Source organism: Haematobia irritans, chromosome 1 (assembly GCF_050003625.1).
Source record: "Haematobia irritans isolate KBUSLIRL chromosome 1, ASM5000362v1, whole genome shotgun sequence".
NCBI lineage: Eukaryota > Metazoa > Arthropoda > Insecta > Diptera > Muscidae > Haematobia > Haematobia irritans.
This window is the reverse complement of record NC_134397.1, coordinates 100,961,646-100,976,466: the sequence shown is the minus strand read 5'-3', so window position 1 is coordinate 100,976,466 and position 14,821 is coordinate 100,961,646. Positions and strand designations below refer to the sequence as shown.

Below are 14,821 nucleotides of genomic sequence, written 5' to 3'. Positions count from 1 at the left end.
TAAATTTATATATTAATGATGCTGCAAAAAAGCCAAAAAATTTGTGAAAAAGTTCTTTTTGGGTCTGGGAGGGGTGCAAAATTGGCGGAGAAGCGATGATTGTAATATGAACTTGTCATAGGACAGATGTCTACCATTTCAACATTTCTGAAACGTTTGCCCAGGAATATTTTCAAAAATTTTCAATTTTTCTATAATGGATTTAGCATTCTAGAATGAATAATTTGTAATGGGAAATTTTTGGTTTTTTTTCACATAGGTTAAAAAGAATTAATAAAATAATTATTTTTAACCTATTAAAAAAAAAAAAACAAACAAAAATTTCCCATTAAAATATGAAAAAAAGAACAATAAAGTCCTGAATTAAAAAAACTTCCTGTGTATTTTAACTACACAGGAAGTTTTTATTATTAACTTCTTTGTGAGGACATTTTTGGAAGTGCTTTTAAAGTTGTGCCATTAGAACAACACCCAAATTTTTATTGTCTAGTTAATTGTCTAGTTATCTTGATGTCTGATTTTTTATTCATTTTTAGTCTATTAAATTTTAGCTAGGGGGGCTATAGCCCCCCCTAGGAAAATTGTCTAGCTACGCTAATGGATATGGTAGATATAACATCATATATGACTATATATGGGTTAAATACGGTCCAAAATATAATAAAAAAATCATGAACAAGTTAAAAAGATTTTTGAAATACACGTCTAAAAACTATTCGAGATATATACACAAAGTTACAGATGGAAAAATAACTTTTGTTTATTTAACGAACTTACATAATACATCTTAAAGTATTTGGCAGTTTATAAACATGTTTTTCGAGTTTCAGAACATGGTTGAGCTCCTTCACTTCAGATGGTTTAACAATCTAAAATAGTCAGTTTTGGAAATGGATATAATGATCAGCGCCAGTTTTTAAATGTTTTATCGCATACTGCTGGTTGACGTCAAAGAGAGCAATAAAAATAAATTGTTGAAAATTCGCAAAGAAACGCCTTTTTTATTAATTGTACTGTATAGATATTAGTTTTGGTATTTTTATATAAAAGGGATGTGTAGATATTTGTATCCATTTGACACCTCGAGTAGTAAGAAAAATGTGGTTTCCTCAAAACACTCATTTAGTATTTGTCGTTCCCATGCGTTTGGAGTTTAATTAACCTTTCATCCAAAGCATTATTTAGTATCCTAAGTAGATTACAAAATGAATTTTTATTTTGAAATATACTCATATAAAAAGAGTGCTGTAGGAAACATTGACTGCTGTTTTTTTGGTAAACAAAAAAGTGCTGTTTTCGCAGTTTTTCTGCGAAAGTACAATCTGTTAGTTTGGAATAACAGACATACTGCCCAAAAGTTAGTAGTTTGCTTAAATAATAGAACTTCAAACATTAAAAACCATTTAGTAGATTTTGATTATGCAATAACATTTCTGAACAAGTCGCCCTTTTTAATATATGTCCCACTCGGAGATAGTAATTTACATTTTATTTAAAACATTTTTAATCGCGGGAAATGTTTCCTTCAAAAGAGCAATGGTTTCGTTGCTTGTCGTAATTGTAAAAAGTAAACGTTGCCCAGATCACCAAAAAGTCGTACCTTGAGGATGGGGGCTTCAATACCTTCTTGGTTTTCTAAGCAAGAAGGTGACGCAGGCACCGAAGTGAAATGAGTCTCATTAGTCAAGATGATTTTAATATTTATATAGTAATTTTAATTTAAAATTTCAAACAACAAAAGTTTCTTCTTGTGTCATCTATCATACGTTCTAATAAATGGGTTCTATACATTATAAAAGTGCTTCATATTTTTACTGTGAACGATCCATCAGTTTTAACAACAACCTCAATGTCATTATGTCAAATGTCAACGCCGTCAGGGGCATCACTTCTAAACAAATTTAACGCAAGACTAGATGAGAAAACTAAGAACTTTAATATAATTGTTTTAAATGTGTTCCTTTAATAAAGTGTATATCATTTCCTTTATTGCGGAAATTATGTAGGTAAGTAGATTGTATTTGTTATTTCCTTAGTAGTCATTTTCATATTGTTTTACTATTTTCTAGATTTGGAAAAAAAGGAAACCTCAGTGGTGTACTGGTTAACATGCCCGCCTTGCATTCAAAAGGTCACGGGTTCAATCCCAGTTCCGACCAACACCAAAAATTATTTCGGCGGTGGATTATCTCCTCGCAGTAATGTTGGTGACATTTCTGCTTCAAAGATTCTCTAAGTTGTTTCAGCGCAACGTGAAATGCCGATAGGACTCGATTATAACAAGGAGGTCCCATGTTATTGAGCTAATTATTGAATCGAGCAGCAGTCAGTGATGGCGACCGGACATATCCCCCAACGGACATTTCGCCCAAAATGATTTTTGGGCGTTATGACCTCCAATGGGGCGGTCACATCGCCCAATTTTAGTTTGGGCTTTATGTCCTCCCTTATCGCGGTCATATGTTCCAAAAAATAGGCGGTCAAAACGCCCAATATTTTATGGGGAAAATAATGTCGGAATACAAATCAAAAACTGGCCTAAATGAAGTAGTTTTTATCCCCAATTTTGGTTAACTAAATACGTACGGTATTTAATTCAAAATGCCGTAACTAGAAAGACAGTGCAGATCTCGTGGTCTATAAGAAAATTAAGGAGAAAATGGTGCAAAACGCTCCACACAGTCCCCAAGAACTTGCCAAATCAGAACATATGAGTGAATACTAAATGTTCGAAAGTGTGCCGGAAAAGATATTTTAGCAAACCACTATTATGGAAGCCGATTTGGCATACAGACTCTTTGTGTTCCAACCCAGTAAGTGAAATAATGAATGAATGAAATATGGATGATGGAGATGCTATTGTTTTATTGATGTCCCTTTTTCGGTCGTTGTTAAATTCATCACATTCAGTTCGTCCTCAAATCCTAACGACTTTCAGTTTATTATCTTCTTCTAAACATTAAAATTGGAAAGAGATGAGATGATCGACGTGGTGCTGATGGGTACTTGAAAAAAATCGCGCGCGCGATTTATTTCAAGTACCCATCAGCACCACGTCGATCATCTCATCTGCCTCCAAATCGCGCGCGCGAATCCTTTTTTAAATTCATCACATTCAGTTCATCCTCACATTCTTGCAACTTTCGTTTTATTATCTTGTTCTAAACATTAAAATTGGAAAGAGATGAGATGATCGATTTGCTGCTGCTGGGTACTTGAAATAAATCGCGCGCGCGAATTTTTTCACGTACCCATCAGCAGCAAATCGATCATCTCATCTCGTTCCAATTTTCAGTTTAAAATACATAATTTTCAATTCAGCATTTGTCTGGTTTGTTCAAAAAAAAAAAAATTATCAATTTCCTAATTTTCATGTTTCAATATATAAATTCAAATGTCTGGGAGCATAAACCGACCTATTTCACGAGCGAAATAGGTCTTCGTAGTGCCACTTTAGCCGCTTTTCCATATCAATCGTACGCTGAGAAGAAAAATGGCCAAAAATTCTGTTCCAGTCAAAAACAATTAAAACAAACGATGAAGCCAAGATATGCTAGTTTTACATCTTCTTCCAGCATATACAATAAAAGCAGTATTCGATATTTGTCAATAAGAGGCATATATATCTATTAAATATTAAATAAAAATTAATGGATAGATGAAGTAATCATATCTAGCTTTTGAATAATTTAAAAAAAATACATTTTGTTATTTTAAACTACACACAAAAAATTTTCACGAAAATTTTTCCAATTAAAATTTTAATTGAGTTTTAAAAAATATTCAATTAAAAATGTAATTGATTCAACAATTTTTTTAATTGAAACAAAAATCTATCACAAAAATAATAGTATCAATTAATTTTTTAATTGGATCAATTAACTTTTTAATTAACCTTCAATTAATTTTTAAATTGATACTATCATTTCTGTGATTGAAGACATTTCAATTAAAATTTAATTGGATCAATTAATTTCGTGATTGAATCTGAAAAAAAATTTTTGTGTGTATTGTTTATATTCAATTATATTCAAACGGTCATAACACCCACATTTTTTTATGGGGCTTATGACCGCGATGAGGGAGGACATAAAGCCCAAACTAAAATTGGGCGATGTGACCGCCCCAATGAAGGTCATAACGCCCAAAAATCATTTTGGGCGAAATGTCCGTTGGGGGATATGTCCGGTCGCCGTCAGTGATAAGTGAGATGTTGATCACTGTGATGTCATGATGGTCTGAATAGTATGTATGAGCCTAAAATAACAGCCTATCGCTATACCTAACCTAATCCCGAATACACTTTAAATGTGAGTATTAAAAGCAACATCAAATTATATGGCAATTTTTATTGCAACTTAAAGAAGAATGATCCAAAACAATACTAATACTTGCTTACATAGTTCAATATATTCCCATATTTGTTTATTCCTATATTTGTTTAATAATTGTTTTTTAACTTAATTTCATTGCAGATTGCCTTAACGCTGTAATACTTTAGTCGCGTGTCTAAGTCCAAAGCAGAAGAAACAAACGAAAAACCCTTGGACAACACTCTAACTCAACTGTCAATACTCTTAAATAGCTTTGATGGATCAATTTAAATTAAACATATTTATTATGCACATACTTTTTGTCTGTATTATTGAGTAGTATTTAAAATGTTGATTTAAGTAACTGTATAAGGCCTTTGTAAGGCTTAGTTACATATGAAAATAAAATAAATTAAATAAAACAATTGATCTCATTTTATATACAAATTATGGGCTTTTATGTGTTAAAAGATTTCGAAAGATACAATTGTATCAAATAATATACAATTATATCAAATTAGATCTGATTAGATGTGTCTCATTTTTGAGATCTGATCAGATCCAATTTCATAGTATTTAGATCTGACCAGATATAACCATTTTTCGGATCTGCTCAGATCAGACCATATCTTGGCTCAGATCTAACCATATCAAGTCAGATCCCCCAATTTTTAAACGGGATATATGATAAGTTGATTCATCCTTTATATATCGCCGACAACCAGGGGATAATTTTGTCAGTCACTGCTTGTAACTCCGCCGGAGTAATTCCATCAGGTCCGGGGATTTGAATGCTCCAAAGCTATTTAACGCCCATCTTATTCTAGATTCCGATACAATTTCCTCGATAGGAAACGACCGCTGAGCCACAGTGTTGCACCGCCAGTGCATGGTTCAACTGTCTGATTTCCAGGAAAATGTGTGTCCAATAGTACCTCCAGCGTCTCCTCACTGGACGTTGTCCAATTGCCCTCCGTTGTTTTAATGAAACCTGGAGCGGAGTTGGTGGATTCTAGAACCTTCCGTAGTCTGGAAGCCTCGGACGTATTCTCAATACTGCTGCAGTAATCATTCCAAGAGTTATGCTGAGCATTTCTCAGTTCTCGGTTGTATCCTCTCAGATTCTTCTTGTAAGCGTCCTATTCCTCAGGGGCTCTAGTGGTCTTTGTCTTGTTAAAGAGCTTCCTGCAGGATTTCCTCATATTACTTAATTCCTTAGACCACCATGGTGGTCTATTTTTCCCCCTTGGCTTCCCTCTAGGGCATGCAGCTTTCAGAAGGCCTTAGTAATCCGCTCCACTGCGTGTTCGATATCTTGCACATTTCTCATATTTGTCTCTGTTATTTCCGGTATCATCATATTGAACGATTCCCTATACCTATTCCAGTCAGTTTTTCTAACGTGTGGCGGAAATATGGTCTTGGTGGTATGAACATCAAATTTGAAACTGATGTAGCGATGATCTGAGAAGCTGTGTTCACTGAAACCTGCCACTCAGATATCATTTCATTCAGTTCTTGCGAGGCCAAAGTGATGTCCAAAATCTCTTGCCTGTTTTTAGTGACAAAGGTTGGGGCATCTCCCCTGTTGCAAACTACCAGATTAGTACGCAAAATAAACGCTATTAGCGACTCTCCCCTTGCATTAGTATCACTATTTCCCCATATACTATGATACGCATTCGCATCGCAACCCATAGTGAGTTTCGTCTTTGTTTTCAGTGACTCCTCAACTAAGGTCTTAACGGCACATGGAGGCATCTCCCTGTCATGTCCCATATAGACCGAAGATACCCAATATTTGCATTTGGCTATTTCTAAATTGCCAACGACAGTGTCTGCATTGCACATTGAAGGACGCAGAAACAAGTTAAGCTCGTTTTTAGCAATTATACAGGCTCGATTTACATCATTACCAGTATACTGCAATAGTGTGTCCAACGTGTCATCGATGCGTGGTGACATCATTTAACTTTCTGTAGTCCACGCAAAATCGGGTGCTTCCATCTTTCTTTTTGACTAGCACAACTGGTGAGCACCAAGGACTTGATGATGGCTCGATCACACCACTTTCCGCCATTTCCTTTACGAGCTTATGTACCTCATCTCGTTTTGCCAGTGGAACACTTCGTGGGGCCTATCTTATTGGTCTTTGCTCCGTAGTATTTATTTCATGCTTCACAACAGATGTTCTTCCTTGATTTCTCTTCTCAATAGCAAAGGCAGAGGCGTTTTTCGATAACAATTGCTTGGCCTAATTTTTCTCGGTAGGTGATAGATGACGTGTCCAAGCTTCGACATAATATAGATGACGTGTCCAAGCTTCGACATAACCTTCAAGATGTTTCTTCGCTGTGCCATGTGCCTTCGATGAGTTGCTTTCCAAATTTACTATTGCCTCGGCTGGTGTACATTTGCCAATGTCAGAAAATTTTCCAATATGCTCTTGATTGTCGGACAAGTTCAAACACGAACTGGTATTAGTCTCTCTTTATTCGCTGTTACCAGGGCATTTGCTATCAAGATGTTGTTGTTTTTGTTTTCTGCTGGTTCAACAACCCATAATTTGCCGACTCCACAATCTCCATTCATTGGCACCCATAATATCGCTTCAAAATGCGCACCAATTATAACTTCATCTACTATATCGGCCACAATGAACTCATACTTAACGGATATGTTAGCAATAGTTAACTTCATGGCGACTTTCCCATATATTGTTGCGGGTTCCCCTGGCTGTGCGTAGTTTGACTCCAATCAATGGTGTAACTTTTTCTTTTACTATTTCTGATCTAATGATAGACTTCGATGCACCCGTATCCAACGTCAATGTACGCTTGTCGCCGTTAATAAACCCCGCGACAGTTAAATTGTTATTATGCTGTTGTATTATTGCTATGGAGATTGTGGGGCCATCATATGTGGGAGCCAGCTCTTGCCCCGCTGAACTAGCTCGATTTAGTTTAAAGGTGACTCACTGGACTGTGGGTTCACCCACACATGGCTATTGTTTGACGGGGATGGCGATTTCGATCTTGATCGCTTATGACGTGCTTTACATTCGCGAGGAACATGTCCAGGCTTATCACAGTTATAGCACTTCATTCTGGATTTTGTTGTCTCCTGCTTCATTTCTTGCATTGCTGCTTAACGGCTTCTTTCACTGAATCAATCACGGAATTTGATTCGTCATTATCGGTCACCACCTTACGTACTTTGTGAACTTGAGGACGTGCTAGTACTCTCGCTGTCTCTTGTGCAAGGGCAAATGTTACAGTTTCCACAAATGTAGCTTTTTGTGATGCATATGTAGCACATTTTATGTCTGGGTCTTGAATACCATTTACAAAGGTCTCAATTTTGATGCGGTCCACAAGTAGATGACTCTCTCCTGGGTATGTCAATAACACCAACCGCTCAACTTCAGTTGCAAATTCTTGTAGAGTCTCGTTTGATTTCTGGACTCTACCTCTTAATCCCATTCTAAAGATGTCTTGCTTATGTTCTCCACCGTACTTGCGTTGTAGTGCCGCTATTACTTCATTATAATTATTTCTAGAAGGAACGGGAATGCTTTGTATCACATCGGCTGCATTACCTTCAATGCCAACAGAAGTTCAACTACTTTGTCATCATCATTCCACAAATTTCTACAAGCAGCCATTTCGAATTGGAATTTGAACACATCAAATGAAGTAGAACCATCGAAAACAGGAGGTTTGGTTTTGGAACCCTCGATAATGCTCACTGGACCACCTTTTATTTCTAGTTCTGACATTTTTTTCTCATGGTGTGGAAATTTCTCATCATGAACCACAATTTTTTCATCCACTGAAAGGACTTTCTTATCTAATTCCACAATTTGACTCTCTATTTGGTCCACACGCATCGCCATACCTTCAGAAATTTGTTGTAGTTTCTCATGGATAATTCTAGAGTTTTCGTCCAATTTTCTAGAGTTTGCTTCCATTTTTAGGGCGTTTTCTTCCAGCAATTTTCTAGCATTTTCTTCCATTTTTAGAGCGTTTTCTTCCAGCAAATTTCTAGAATTTTCTTCCATTTTCAGAGCGTTTTCTTTTAGCAGCTTTCTTGAATTTTCTTCCATTTTTAGAGAATTTGCCTCCAGTTTTCTAGAATTCTCTTCCATTTTTAGAGAATTTTGTTCCATAAGTTATCTAGAATTCTCTTCCATCATTTTCATTAAAACATTGAGCATTGAGGTGTAATCCACAACACTTGAAGCCACAGATGGATTTTCGTCAATGTCCTCCTTATAATCAAACTCATGTGTCTCGATATCCATTTTGCGCCGTTCGAACTCTTCCAGTAGACGCTTTTGAAGCTGAGCTTTATTTCCTGTAGTCGGCTGCTCCAGTTGGCTCAATTCCTTTTTTAAGTCTTCCACTCGAAGCTCATTAAACTTCATTGTAGATTTTGTTTCGTTATTTCACTTCCGACACCAATTGTTACGTTTTTATATTGAGGCGTATTTCATTACCCGATAATTAAAACACAGTTCTTTTCAAATAACGACAATCTACAATTTATTTGTTTAACTGATTGGTTTCACTTATTTGCTCTACGATGTGTATTGTATAAACTTTAGCTTACGACTGAGACTCGGTATATAAACCGCTAATTGGCCTACAACCTTCTAGATTAATCTACTACTATCTGGTACGCACATATTTATCGGTTTATGTTCATTGTCTTGGCTATCTATAACATTCTATCAGGCGTTATTGTACAGGTGATATGACACACATACTTTTAGGCTTATGCTCATTGTATTGGCTAATAATCTAGTGCATTCTACTATCTGGTAGATGTCGTGCAGGCATAAGTGATTATGGTCATATTACTACAATTATAACAATAAGTAAAACAAAAGGCGTTACTTTTACAATGAACGATTGGAAAACTAAGAACACAAAAGATGTTTAGGAAAGTACTAGATAATAGAGAAATGACTCCAACAAGTTATGACGAAATTTTATCGTTACAATTTGAAATTCAAATTAACGGAAACTAATTTAAATAAGCTTAAATCTAGAAATATTAAATTCGTAACAGTATGTTTATACTCGACTCAACGTTATTCTTTTGTAGAGTTTTTGAATACCTTCCAAAATTTCAAGCTTTTATACCAAAAACAGTTTTTTTGTTACAAAATTGTTATTTTTGCAATAAAAAAATAATAATTTATCCAAAACCTCAGTCCATTTCGTTTATATCAAGCACTGTTTCTGACTGTAAATCTTTAATAACCCAAATTTCGAAGTTTCATTATAAAAAGTTAATTATTATAAATATAAATGTGTAAATAAAAAAAAATTTGGTGTTCGGTCGGAGCAGGGATTGCACCCACGACCCTTTGCATGCAAGGCAGACATGCTAACCACTGCTCCACGTGGCCAACAAATGTTAAATAATGTTATGTTTGCATGGACTCGTAGGCGCAGCAAACTATGCTATATAAATGTAACTTATAACGATAATTGTCTACTGGTGACTATAACTGCTACGTAGCCCTGTGGATAGTGTGCTGGCTTACAAACTCGGTTCGATTCTCCGTCCAGGCGTAAGGTAAAAATGTTTATAAAATCGAATAATTTCTGCACCATTATTTGTATTACAGAAAAAGGTGCCAAGAACTAAAAAATTTCGTGGAAGTGAAAATTATGTGAGGGAATGAGCACAATCTTCTTTGGGGAAAATTCTTCCAATCATATTATATTTTTGGGCTCAAAATGCTTCCAAACATATAATATGTTCACATAAAACAAACATATTAATGTTTCGGTAGTATCCAATAATATATGTGCTTCCTGCAAAATATGTTTTGAACATATGTTAGAGAAGCGATTTTTTTTTGAGGGTGTGCGAAATATTGAAGGAAAATAAAAACACATATATGTTAGATCTCAAGCTCGAAAAAACAGAGAAACTTTTATTTGAAAATAAAGATCGAAAAAACAACAAAAACATAAAATAAATTGAATAAAAAACAAACCTTCTCTTGTAAGTTGAAATTTCATTAGTAGTCGTTTCGATGTGGGGCTTATTGAATCTTTTCGCCTTTAGCAAATTCTTAAAAACAAAGATGTTAAAGCACCTTATCTTGTTAGCTGTGTTGGAAGTTTCATTGACGCTTTTATAATGCGTATTTCCGCTTAGTTACTAAAAACTGTGCTAAATTGTGAATTAAAGCTTTTGCAATCTACTCGTAATATTCGTTTCGAGGTATTTTGTGCTGAAAGCTGCATTTTTTGCTGTTTTATAGAATATAAAAAACATTGAAACCAAAGCAAGTGATTCCAGTTTTGTTGTTGTTTCATCTTTGTAAACAAAGAGAAAAGGCGCTTTAACCTGTGAGTAGATAAATAAACAAAAGTAATCTTACTCTACACTCAACTGTGTTGGCTCGCAAAACGTAATCCACTATTCTACTTTGGCTTTATGAGTTGATTAAAGCTCACTTCAAAATTTTTCTGTGGTTGCTCAAGCTAAGTACTAATCACAGGTGGTTGTCATAGCTAAGTACTGAACTTGTTTAGCCAAACTTAACTCTGAATTTAAAGTGTTTCATTTATGCCTAGAAGTATACTTCGATTTTTTATATTATACTGGAGTGAGTTTTACATTTGAATTCTAGTCTGAAATTATATATACTAATTTAGTAAATCTTGAAATTATCTTGGAATCCATATCCTATCTTTGATATAACAAATAAGCTTTTGAGATGATTTGCCCAATATCATCGTGTCGTATAACTAAATTAGATGAACAAATGATTTCTTGCTGGATTTGTTCAACAAATTTCCATTCAAAATGTGCGCAATTGGCTGCACGTACCATAGATAACTTACGCAAAGATAAGGGTCTTCGGTGGTGCTGCGAAAAGTGAAAACTGATTGATGGAGAGTTTTTTAATTTTTTTTAAGAACTGTAGAGCTAGACCAGAGAATGAAGCCGCCGAGTCGCGCCGCCGATTTTAGCCGAGAATGAAGCCGACCCATTTTTGTCGGCGGCGGACACTAAATTTTTGCCTCCGGCGGCGGCGGCTTGACGGCTGAGCCGATATAAATTTGTTCACTCGGCGGCGGACAATTATCCATTATAAAATCAATTTGAAGTTAATCGAATGGTAATGAGATTAGTTGTACAACCTATCTTACAATCAAATTTACTTTTCGTTCAAATTTTCTGAGCTAAATTTTTGCTAAATTATTATAGCAGATTAAATATGATTGGTTGTGTTCAAAATTTTGGAAAAAATACGACAATTTAATAAAAATTTTTCTGATTTAAATCGATATTTTTGATTACTTGGCGGCTAAATTTGAGTCGAGATGAGTCGACATATTCGGCGGCGGCGTCGACTGGCAAAAAATGGTCGGCGGCGACTGAAATCGGCGGCGCGACTCGGCGGCTTCATTCTCTGCTCATTACCATTCGGATTACCTCAAATCGATTTTATAATGGATAATTGTCCGCCGCCGAATAGACGAATTTATATCGGCTTAGCCGCCGCCGGCAAAAATGGGTCGGCTTCATTCTCTGAGCTAGACTTGATGACATTGCAAATGACTTTGATTTACTCTACACAGAAAAAAAAGTGTCTCGTAAATTTAAGAAGATTTTTACAATAATTTATTACAAGAATTTTCCAGAATTTTAGTTCATTTTTCGTATCTTCAACGAAAATTAACTACTCGAAAGGAAATTTTACAAATTCTAAGTAGCAATCGTTTAGTTCATGGCCTACAAAATACAATGGAAATTTCCTTAAAAAATTTCTTAACTGGTAGTTAAAAATTCGTTTGTCATGCTATAAAACTACTTGTGAAATGTAAAGTATTTTCTAAATAATAAGTGCAATTTACTATAAGATTTTTTTGTATGAGAAAATATTTTTTACGAAAAATGAACTTGAAAGTGGATAGGAATTTCTTACTGACAATTCCTATAGTTAATAATTGTTGGTAAAAAATTACCCAATGAAATATTTTTAGTTCACATGTAATTAAATTTATAGACATTTTCGTCAAAAATGGTAGATAACATTTCATGAAAATTTTGCAAATTTTAAGTTAAACGTTTCATCGTTCATAAACTGGTGTGCCTTTACGAATATTATTCTTAGAGTAAATTGTCAGCAGATGCGATGAACTAATGCATAGTACAGAGATCTTTATCGGCATAGTGGAATGTGATTAATGTAAAGATGATGTTACTTGAGTTTTGTTGTGTATACATGAGTGTGGGGTTGTTTTTATTTTTGTCCATTTAGTGGTTTGTGTGTGTGTTTGTTATTCGCGGATGGTTTATTTAGCTGGATGAGGTGTTGTTTTCAATAAAGGCACATGTGTTTTTGTTGTTGTAGGAATGTTTTGGCTTTGCTTGATTTTGTTTGGCATGCTTCAGTTGTATATTTGGCGTTGGCGTGGACTGTTGCATCTTTTTAGCTGGTATGCAACAAGGGAGTATAAAGACGTGGAATATTTTGGATTTTTTAGACATATATTTGTGTTTGATAATTAAACCTTTTAAATGATATTTTATCAGTAGTTTAGAAAAAAGTTATTAAGAATATTTAGGAAAATATGTTGAAAGTGTATTGAAAATTTTATGATTCTATGTAAAAAAATAATATTCAATTCCAGATGAATTTGGAAAATTTTTGTTATATCTCAGCGTATAGTTTATTCATAAATTGGTAAGTATTTTTTAATATGACTTTCTTTTAAAAAGAATATTTTTTATGTACACAGAAAAAAAGTGTCTTGTAAATTTAAGGGCCATTTTAACTTTCACATAGTTCAACAAATTTACTGTAATATAGTTCATTTTTCGTAACCACAACGAAAATTAACTTAGCTAAAGGAAAACTTATAAAAATTCAGTAAATGTTTTTTAGTTCACTAACTATGAAATGGGAAGGATTTTTCCTTAAATAAATTTCCAACACAGTAGTTAATGCATCGTTGATTCTATTATAAAAATACATGGGCAATATAAAAATCTTACTACGAAATGTGGACGTGGTACTGGAAAATGAAGTCAGAAGAGAGTAATGAAATTTGGTTTTAATTTTGCAAAATTGTACGCGTGGTATTGGTGTTTATTAATGAAAATACATTTATTTCGAAACATTTTAGAAACTGAAAAGCGAATGATGTGATGTTAGAGAAATCAAAAACGCGTTTTATTGTTAATAGTTTAAAATTAGTGCGGATTTTTAATTGATTTACATAAAAAATATACAACATGAGTGGCAATAGGATGATCTATATTTATTCTACATCTGGATCACAGGTTGGAGATGAAACCATTTTTTGGAATCTATATTTTTTATGTTACAGCAATTCCTTCAGATGAGTACTAAGTTCGAGTTTACCGCTAAAATTAAAAATAAATCACTAAAAAAGTATAAAATTATACAAAATTCTCCCTCAAGTTAGCCCAAACCAAGTTTTTTATAAAGATTATTTTTAAAGAAAACTTATCATGAAAATTGCGATTTTAGCTTCTAAACTCGAACTTAATATCAACCTTAAATACTAAATGCTATACTGACAAGTGGAAATTATGTATAATTTTTTAATATTTTTTATTTCAAATATATTCTGAGAATATGATTCCAATAATATACGTACTGGATGGATTTTTCAATGTGGTAAGTTTTTCTATAAACGGTATTTTGTCCGTTTTTAATAAAACCAAAATTTCAATTTATTAAAAATAATTATTTTCACTTGCAGGTAGACAGGTCTTGTAATGGTAAATTTTTTGAATATTCTTACTGTTTAATGCTAACTAAGCTGATATCCTTATTGGCTCTAGGAAATACTCTTCAAAACCGTAAGTTAAAAATCAATATGAACGATAGAATTTGATAATAGTTTTCTTATATTTTGTATAACTTTGCAATTTCAGATGCTTATAAGACAAATCCGCCAAAATCGATGAAATTGGACAACAATTCAATGAATATAGCAACTTATGCCACATATATCTTTCATATGGGTAGAAAACATGGAAATTTAAATTAATTAGTTTAGTCCTAATAACATAGAATATTACTCTTTTGAAGAAGCAATTGCCAACTGCCGACAAGTAACTGCATCCAACGTACGAATAAAAATATTTCCTTTATTGTATATCATAAGCCATAGTTTTGTGTAATATAATAATAATTTTTTGAAATAAAATACTGGTGGTTATAGAAAATTGACTTGTTTTGTACGAAAAATTTCTTAGTTGTATACAAGCTTGTTGTACCTTTGATTCCTCAATTTCTCTACTTTTTTGAAAATTATACTGACAAACAGTTTATTTCAAACCAATTTCTTAATACAGGTTTCCCAAAAAATTGTTCATTTTTCCGATTAGCTGGAATATTTTGAATGAGTTTAAGTATATTCTTCCCACAGCATAGTAATAATGAACTAAAATACGATGCAATACATGAACTAATTTATAAGAAAATCATGAACTTATCTAGA

General features: G+C 33.8%; 1 protein-coding gene and 1 long non-coding RNA gene across 4 annotated transcripts in view; one reads left to right on the top strand and one right to left on the bottom strand.

The window, feature by feature from the left end:
- The window catches only part of LOC142221510 (uncharacterized), a 549,478-nt gene that overhangs the window by 66,716 nt on the left and 467,941 nt on the right, over window positions 1–14,821 (bottom strand). The window lies entirely within an intron of this gene.
- LOC142221516 (uncharacterized) lies at window positions 14,077–14,548 on the top strand. Its single transcript, XR_012718080.1, has 2 exons — window positions 14,077–14,177; window positions 14,253–14,548. It is a non-coding gene; the product is annotated as an uncharacterized LOC142221516 (long non-coding RNA).